We start from the raw sequence: 9,161 nt of genomic DNA, 5'->3' as shown, positions 1-9,161 counted from the left end.
CCTTAACGACCAGTCACTTCGTTTGCCAGTCATTCATTCCCCAGTCATTTGAAGCTAAAATAATAACCTAGTCAAGCAATCGCATTCAAACGACCGATGACGAAAAAGAAACGCATTTATTATTATTGTTACTCCTGCCAGCAAGCTCGTTTTCAGTTTTTTATTGCTATTGTTGCTCTCTGCCAGCAAGTCGTTCAATTAGTTGTACCTACCGTCAGCAGCCGATCGAAGTGTGAAGAGATTTACCAGTCACTCTCAGGAGAAATTTTGACCATGTATAGGAGCTTCGCCAGTCGATGATGGAGAAATGTTGATTGTTGTCGTGCTTTATCCGTCATGCGAGTAGTGAGGCTCCGTCAAATTTAGCATCGGGCGAAATTTACCATCACTGGTCAGAATATTTTATTGTGACTGACAGATTTTGAAAATATCAACCAATTTCGCATGTCCCGATATTTTTCGTCGTATTCAAAATATTTTCAAAATATTAAAAGAATTTGATGACAACTGACCGAAATTTATCTGGAAAGGGGATTCCGCGTTGAAACGGGAAATGAATTCTTCCTCCTAATATTTTTATTTTAATATAAACCCACTATTTCGTATAGAAATATAATATCCTAATCTGAAATCGATAGATTCATAAGTTGATCTGTGTTCTGAATTTATTATATGCTAAATTGCAACGTGACAAGTGTGTCTACAAGTGTTGACGTACAATTATCAAAAACTGTCATCACCAATTGTTGGGAAAAAGTTTTCTGCAATTCGAATATGCATAAAAAATCGATTCCCGAAGATTTAAAAACTTTTATTTTCGTGACTCAAAAAAAATTGCATTCGCAAATGATCTTCTTCTTCTTCTTCTTGTTCTGACATCAACATGGCCAAAACTTGTATGCATCCTGGAAAATGAAAAACTTGCGTTCCTCATTTTTCTTTTCAACATAGTATCTGATACATAGAACATGCATTGTAGATACTACTACGGCCAGGCCAACCATGTGATGATAAACGCAAAAGATGCAGGAACAAGGGAGGAATGAAGCGTGGAGTTCCCTGCCAAACGCTTCATATGATTGTTTACGGCTTTGGTTATAAATTTTCAATAGAATCCCGATAGGAAATACACCCTACTATTCATCATACTTAGTCGGCTCGCGAAGGGTGCGTCGGCCGATTTTTGTTCATACTAATCGGCCTATTATTGCAACGTCGCTTATGGGAGTTTTTGCTGGGCATCAGCCGATTAATAAGCCGATTTCGTAGGCCTATCAAATAGGGTGATGAGTAGCACGATTGTGTAGGAACCGACTAAATCGCCTGATTAGTAGGGCGATAAAGTTGATGAGATATTCCTACCCAATCGTACTAAATAGCCGAATTGATTGACAGCAAAAATTGATTTCTCTTCGTACCATCCAACTCAATCCGACTAAATAGCAGAATTGATTGGCCTCAAACATCGATTGTTTTTCCTACCACCCTACCCAATAGTACTAAATAGCTGGATTGATTGATCGCAAACATGGATTTTTCTTCGTACCACCCAACTCAATCCGACTAAATAGCAGAATTGATTGGCCTTAGAAATCGATTGTTTTTCCTACCACCCTACCCAATCGTACTAAATAGCCGGATTAATTGATCGCAAAAATGGATTTTTCTTCGTACCACCCAACTCAATCCGACTAAATAGCAGAATTGATTGGTCTCAAAAATCGATTATTTTTCCTACCACCCTACCCAATCGTACTAAATAGCCGGATTGGTTGGCCACAAAAATTGAGTTTTATTCCTACCACCCTACCAAATTTTACTAAATAGTCGGATTGATTGACCGCAAAAATCGATATTTTTGCCTACAACCAAACTCAATCGTACTAAATAGCCGAATTGGTTGACCTCAAAAATCGATTGTTTTTCTACCACCCTACCCAATCGTACTAAATAGTCGGATTGATTGACCGTAAAATAGAACCACCCGACCAAAAAGGTTATTGGTCACATGATCTAGAAAAATAAATCTGCGAAGCCATATTTAATAGCAGTATTCATTACTGTACCAAGTTTAGCAAACTTCAGGACTGAAGCGAGTCCTGTGGAGATTTTTCTTATGAGAATGCCGGAATCTTTGAACCAGTGGGAAGCTTCCTGCACATGCTGCCCATCACCGATAAATCCACCGGCTCCACCATTTTGCATCGATTTGATGCCGTCGAGAAAGCGCTGCCCCTTAGAAGGGGTTGGTACTATAGGAAGGGGTGACGGAGACCCTCCAGGATGCTCGGAACAGTTTGAAAGATAATTCACCGAGTCCAGAGTATCGTCTCGGTCGTCATCGTCTATCAAATCGTTGAAGGCATTTTGCATTTGCTGGGCAAGCTCCGTTTCCTGGTGTTTCCGATCCTCCAGGGCTTCCTTTTCTGCCGCCCGTTGGAGTGCGCTGGTGTTGGCCACCTGATTTCAAAATAAAAATCTGTTATGTTTATGATATAAAACAAAACTCTTTAGCTTACCTGAATGCTGGTACCATCATTTAATAGCGCCACTCCCGGATTATTTAATCCGTTCATTTTGCCGGTAGTGGCAGCAGGTCTTCTCGCTGAACGTTAATAGTCAACAAACCTGAAACTTACGAAGCCATATTTAATAGCAGTATTCATTACTATACCAAGTTTATCAAACTTCAGGATCGGAGCGAGTCCTGTGGAGATTTACCTTATGAGAATGCCGAAATCTTAACCTAGCCAATCTGGAAACGTCCTGTCCTGCAAAGAAGCTTGCCATCCAAGCGATGCCTCTATTGGAGTCAGGAACACCTTTTATTACGGCTTCAGGTATGTCCGGCAAACGTCCGGGCACTTGGTCAGGTTGAACGTCGTCATGACGGAACCGATAGAAACGCGCTCGCCACTCCAACGAACCGCTGATGAGCACCGACGAGGCCTTCCGTGCTGTTGTGGGCCAAGCTTTCCCATCGATGAACTTTATCACACAACAAATCTCAAAAACTAATTCAGTTTTGACCATTTCATACTAAATAGGCTTAAAGTTTGCCAACTAAATAGAGTCCTTCGAAAACCTACTAAATTGACCGATCCCTCCCGATAACGTCGATCAACTTATTATGCTACCAAATCATACGTAATTGAGTGAGCCTACTTATCAGCAGATTTAGTATGGCACCTATTTCATATTGAAGCGTAGCCCGATTTATCGGCAAACTAAATAGGGTCATTGATTTAGTATGGTGATTCGTAGCTAGACTAAATCGGCACCCTACTAAATATGTGAACGGCGAAATTTTTCATCTGTCAAATTTCCTATCGGGATATGAATAAACAAACAGAATAAAAATAATACAGAACAGGCTCACCAAATCAAAGGGACACAGATGATTCAGGCCGCAAAAATAGTTTCAACTACGGCAAAAATTTCTGGAAACTCGGCTTGACTGGATCAGGAGGTGTTGGGAAAACTGCTAACTTTGCTTATTCGCAGGAACCGAGGCTAACTAGTAGGTCTTCATTTGGGTGAGCCTCTATTCCAGAGTCCGGTCGGTTCCATTTCTTGGACTTAAGCCACCAAATAGATTCCGATTATGAATATTTTACATATATGTATCACAAATTGCAGCAAATTTTCCTGTCAAAAAATTAACTCGTCCGCTTTCTTCGCTCACACTTATAGCCTACTCCCGTGACTCAAAAAAAAAATTGCATCCGCAAATGATCACATGAAAAACGAAGTGTGACTAAACAAAATTTGTTTTTCCTCCAGCAGTAGTCTCCTTAGTAACTGATAATTATATTCTTATTTCATTCAATCTTTTTTGGGGAGTCAGCTTCAACCAAAATGCTATTTTCAACAAAACATATATCCATAACAATTTCGTTTGACGAACAATCATTGATAGTGGGGATGGGGACTGTGATATTTTCATTTCATAGAATATCGTTGACTAAAACAACACGTGGATAGGAAGTGTGGCAAACCTACTTAAGATATTTTAGAAAAACTCGACTAAAAATTTTCTCCCGAATATTTGCAGCTCTGGTTGCGGCCAACAAATTTGCATTTCTCCTTCTGGTGTAAACTATTTTAGTTCATAGAAACAGAAGAATTAATGGAATCAGCGTGAAACTTATTCACAGAAAATTTTATTGACTATTACGTATCACTGAAACTCCAACCAATAAATCAACCTGTAATTTTAAATTGTTTTCCTTGAAAGTTAACGAAGATTCATTTATTATTACAGAAAATGTCCTGTAAAAAAGTTGTACACTGAAAATTAAATGTCACGTAATTTGTTTTTCGACCTGTAAAATAACGGTAAATGTCCTGCTCCTTTTTGTTACAGGACATTTGCGTAATTTTAGAGGAAATAATGTTGCTGTGCATTCCGTATAATCATTGTTCTATTTCTCACCATCCTTTCGGTATGATCCGTTCTGTCGCGGTGTGTTTTCTAGATGTTTAAGTTTTTACCAAAAATATCTTCAAAACCGTGTTTTTATCATTCTTTTTCTTTTTAGTAAGACGTAAATCAGTTCTCTGAGTGGTCGTAAACATTCAATATGGTTCTTAAATGATTGGTACCTACCGCTGTAAATAGCGATTACGCTTAACTGGTCCGTTTTTTACAGTTTTCCCCTACATCTCTTACTGGGGTTCCTTCGGGTCCCGAAGGGAGAGTCTATTAAATTCGCGCTCTATCATAAATTGACTATTATGGAAAAGTTGCTATTAATGAAATTAAATACAAAAAAAAAAGAATCCAATCATATAAAAAATGAAATTTAAAATTTTGATGAAATCCAGAAATTTAGCTTCTTTGAAGCGAACCTCGACCAGGAAAAATAAAAAAAAAAAGGATAAAAATCAAGTTAAAAATTAAGAACAATTTCAAATTCTTCTTTTGTCATCCCCTTCCGATTTTCCCGAAAATCCCGAAGAGGGTATGAATAAAGTTTAAGGTATTTTATTGAAAAAAGAGCAAATTTTTGAAAAATTTAAATATTTGCAACACCGAAAGTCAAATTGTAGAAGATAAGAATTGTATTCGATGTTTTTCAAATTTTCGATCTTAAATAACTCTATTTTTCAATTTTGAACAATAAAAATGTATGCAAGTTTGTTGCATGCAAACTTTTATCCAATTTGTTCCCATTTATTGAAAATTTGGGTTATTTTTTATTATCCCCCCTCGAGGTGTTTCAATAAGAAGGATTGCAAATTTGTTCCGGCCTTAAAGGGTCTCCAACAAGGGAAAAAATAAAAAAGATGAATAAAAATGAATAAATTTTCAAATTTAAAATTTGAAGCTTAAAAATTTAATTAAAGGAAAATTGAAAAAAATCTCTAAATAAAGAGTATCAAGTTAAAAATTTTGATGCTGTAATAATTTAAGCTTTTTTAACACTTTAAGGACCGCGAAAAATCTTCGACATTCACCAATATTCGGCATCTATTTCTCCGTTGGACAAAATTCTACAAATTTACAATTTTTTTGAGTGTCAATATGATACTAACCCACATTCTGTCATAAAGTCTTCAGCCAATTATTCACAGCGTAGAGTACCGTTATACGCTAATAATTGATGTACGAATTCTTAGCGTGCACCAGTCAAGTCAGCTGATTGTACCGATTGAACCCATACATATTCAATAATGAGAATCATACACAAAAAAAAGATAAATTCTCCGCCTGCTACACACACTACTTCAAACACCATAACGAAGTTTTTTAACGGTCATTTTCTTCGCGTCCATGATGATTGACGGGTTGCTTGGTTATTCCGGAATGGTGAGTTTTTTTTGCTATTCTTATCCGATTAATTAATATTTCTCTTTCTTTTTACAAAGGAAAACAGAAGTTCCTATAGTGCGCGAAAATGTAAAATATTCCGGAATAGTTCATCGATTTTCGATCCTGCGAATTGATCGATCAAGTTGGATTTACATAAAAGAAGGCTCAGAATGCTTGTGATCAGCTGCTGCCCAAGCAACCAAAAGTTCGGACAAGATTCCTCTATCAGGTTTGATCAGCTTAATCGAGTATGCAAATATAACTTCTTTTCAGCTCAATTTTTAAGTAGTTAAACGAACTTTAAAGTTGACAAAAAGTTCGCATAAATCGTCAAACAACTCCTAACCAGCTTCAAAATACACTTTATAAGCAGCATAAAAAATCGAAAAAATTACTCTTCCGCTCCTTCAATTGCCTTCTCAAGTCTGCTATTTTGATTCATATTAATCAACTATATTTGTTACTAACTCACATTACATTTAAAAACACGTTCTTACCAAGCCTCGAACCCGAGCTCACCGCTTGAAAGTTGAGATCCATACTTATTGCCCTATATGAACATCATGAGTAGGCAACGATTTTACTCGATGTGATGATTTTCTTTAAAACGACTTTCAGGTTCTTTATTTCTACTTAAGTCCCACTTTCAAGCTGTTAAAAAGTTCTTCCGGAACTTAATGTGTACTTCATATAGTTGTTTCCCAAGTAACGATATGTGTTTATTTATGCAAACACGTGTTGAAGTTCGAAAAAAGTAGATTTTAGCCTTTAAATCTACTTCAAAGTTTCTATAATACGAAGTTGTTTTTGAATGCTCGTTGGAACTAATTAAAAACTTTCAAGTTTACAAAATAGTACAACAGAGACTTTTTACGAACTATTGAGCTGTACAAAAAGACTTGCAACCCTTTGATAGCTACTTGATTTTGAAAAAAATGAGAAGTACGTAACAAGTAGATTGTTTTTCTTTATATAAACTTTAAAGTTCCCAAAAAGTAGAAACAGAAACCAAAACAGTACTTTAAAGCTTTTTTTGAGTATTGGCTGAACTTGATAAAGAATGAAGTTCCATGGACCTCGAAAAAGCATTTTGAACAGCAAAAAAGTTCCACAGAACTTTTGTACAGCTATATATGAACTTATTAGTTCGTTCCTTAAGTGATATTCGAACTTTTGGTTGCTTGGGTGGTTGGCTTTCGGCCACAGTATTTTTTTAGGAATACTTCCGAGCAAAAGGATGGGGGAAAAATATCACATACCGGCTCAAAACTACAGGAGATTACACTATCATGCAGTACACCGGCAAAGGTAAAGTATTTCATTAATAAAAACCCCACCCTTTCGTTAAATCTGATTGTTTTTATTGCAGATGACAACAGTGGAAGGATTCTGTGAACCTGAGCCGTAGACCGAATTTTCTGCTGTCCTCGACCAAAGTGAACCAATCCCATCGTTTTGCTGCCAGGTACCTCGGTCGACATATGGACTTTATCTCGACCGTGGAGAGTGAAAAATATCAGGAAAAAGGTGACTTGTTCCGGAACGATTCGCAATGGCCATGCAGGTAAACAGTGCATTCGTCGATAAGTATGGAGAAAATTTAAAAAAAACAATACGAGTTCAGAAAGAAGAAAAGAAAAATGTGAATAATGATGGAATAAATGAATAAAGAAAAATGATATTATAAGATTTAATTCATTTGTTTTTTAAGTTTAAAATTCGAAGAATTTCTCCATGCGGTTTCAAACAAGCACACACACATACACACACGTGTTCGTATGTACTCACACATAAGCACTTACCTATCGCACTAATACATTCAAAACATGAGAGATGTCAACGAGATCTGTCATTCTGAACCGGGAAACCTGTTTCAAGTAGAATCGGTTGGGCCATTTAATGCTTGAATTCAATGGGAGGAATGCTTGAAGAATGCTTCAAATCCAAGCATTCTTTCAAGCATTCCAAGCATTTATTTTGTTAAGCGGGAAGGTTGGCGGCTTGTAACATTATTCGGGTGCATCCAAATAAAAAAATTTCTTCGGGGACCCTCAATGAATTCTTGAAATTTTTAATTTTGCATTATTTTTTTTAATAAACGCACCCTGAAAACCCAAGAAAAAAAATTCTAATCAGACTTTGAGCACTGACCATACTGACTGGACACTCGATTTCGTTTTCTGGATAATTTTTCCAACAGTACGCAATGTCGATTCCAGAGTGCGCATCGATCGATTTGAAGAAATGCTATCCCAGTTAGGAAATGCCACCCAACTTTAAAAATAAAACGCGCAATTTCTACGATAAAATCGGGCTAAACAGGACTACATTTCCTACAGGGCATTTTTTGTCAAATTTTTCAGGTTCGCCACCTGCCGTCGGTATTGCGAACCTGCAAAATCTGACAACAAAAAATTAGACAGAAAATGGTTGAACTTTTGTTTTAAGTGTCATGTCAGTGTGGTCAGTGCTTTGAGTGTCAATTTGACACTCCTCGCTTAAAACCGCTATTTATATATTAGAGATGTACCGAATATTCGGTCGGCCGAATATTCGGCGCCGAATACCGCCGAAAAACCGTTAAGCCGAATATTCGGCTCACCGAATAGTTGAGCTAAGTATTCGGCCGAATAAGCCGAATATCTACTACGGATTTGTAAATTAAAAAAAAAATCGGATAATTTATAAAATATCCAAAAGTAATGTTGAAAAAGCCCCACAATCATTGAAAACTTATGGTTTCAGCAGTTATTTACGAGGAAGAATGACCTTAATGAGATAAATTCATATAAAAAAGGAAAAACATCGTTTCAGTAAAACATCTAAGGTGTATCCGCGTATCTTCCACTGAAGATCGTGCAGGAGAATGCTGAACGGTATCGTTTTATACTTTGATTATAGTTTATTCCAGATTTTCTGGATATATTCCGGCTTGCCCATAAATCCAGTAAAGAATCCAGATAAGTCAAATCTGGCCGGGATGTCAAGATATTGTTTAAAACTTCCCGAGTTTTGCTCGGGTTTATTCAAATTATTTGCTAAATTAAATAAAAAAACTCAAATTCCTCTTTAAATTTTTTAAAATTTTGTGTTCAATAACGATTTTTCAAAAATTTGAAAATATGAGGTACACCGGGGCAAGTGCAAACTCGGGGCAAGTGCAAACGTTCATCTTTTCTCTTTTCTAAGAAAAGTAAAAAATATTTCTTCTTTTAGAAATTGTTGTTTAGACCCAAACAAACAATCTGACATAGATAAACTAAACTCTCTTTAAATTTTTCACTAAAAACACGGCACTGCTTGATCACACACGAATTCAAGTTCGTACTAGACATGAACAGTGTGT

Source organism: Uranotaenia lowii, chromosome 2 (genome assembly GCF_029784155.1).
Source record: "Uranotaenia lowii strain MFRU-FL chromosome 2, ASM2978415v1, whole genome shotgun sequence".
Classification (NCBI taxonomy): domain Eukaryota; kingdom Metazoa; phylum Arthropoda; class Insecta; order Diptera; family Culicidae; genus Uranotaenia; species Uranotaenia lowii.
This window is presented reverse-complemented; position numbering follows the sequence as displayed.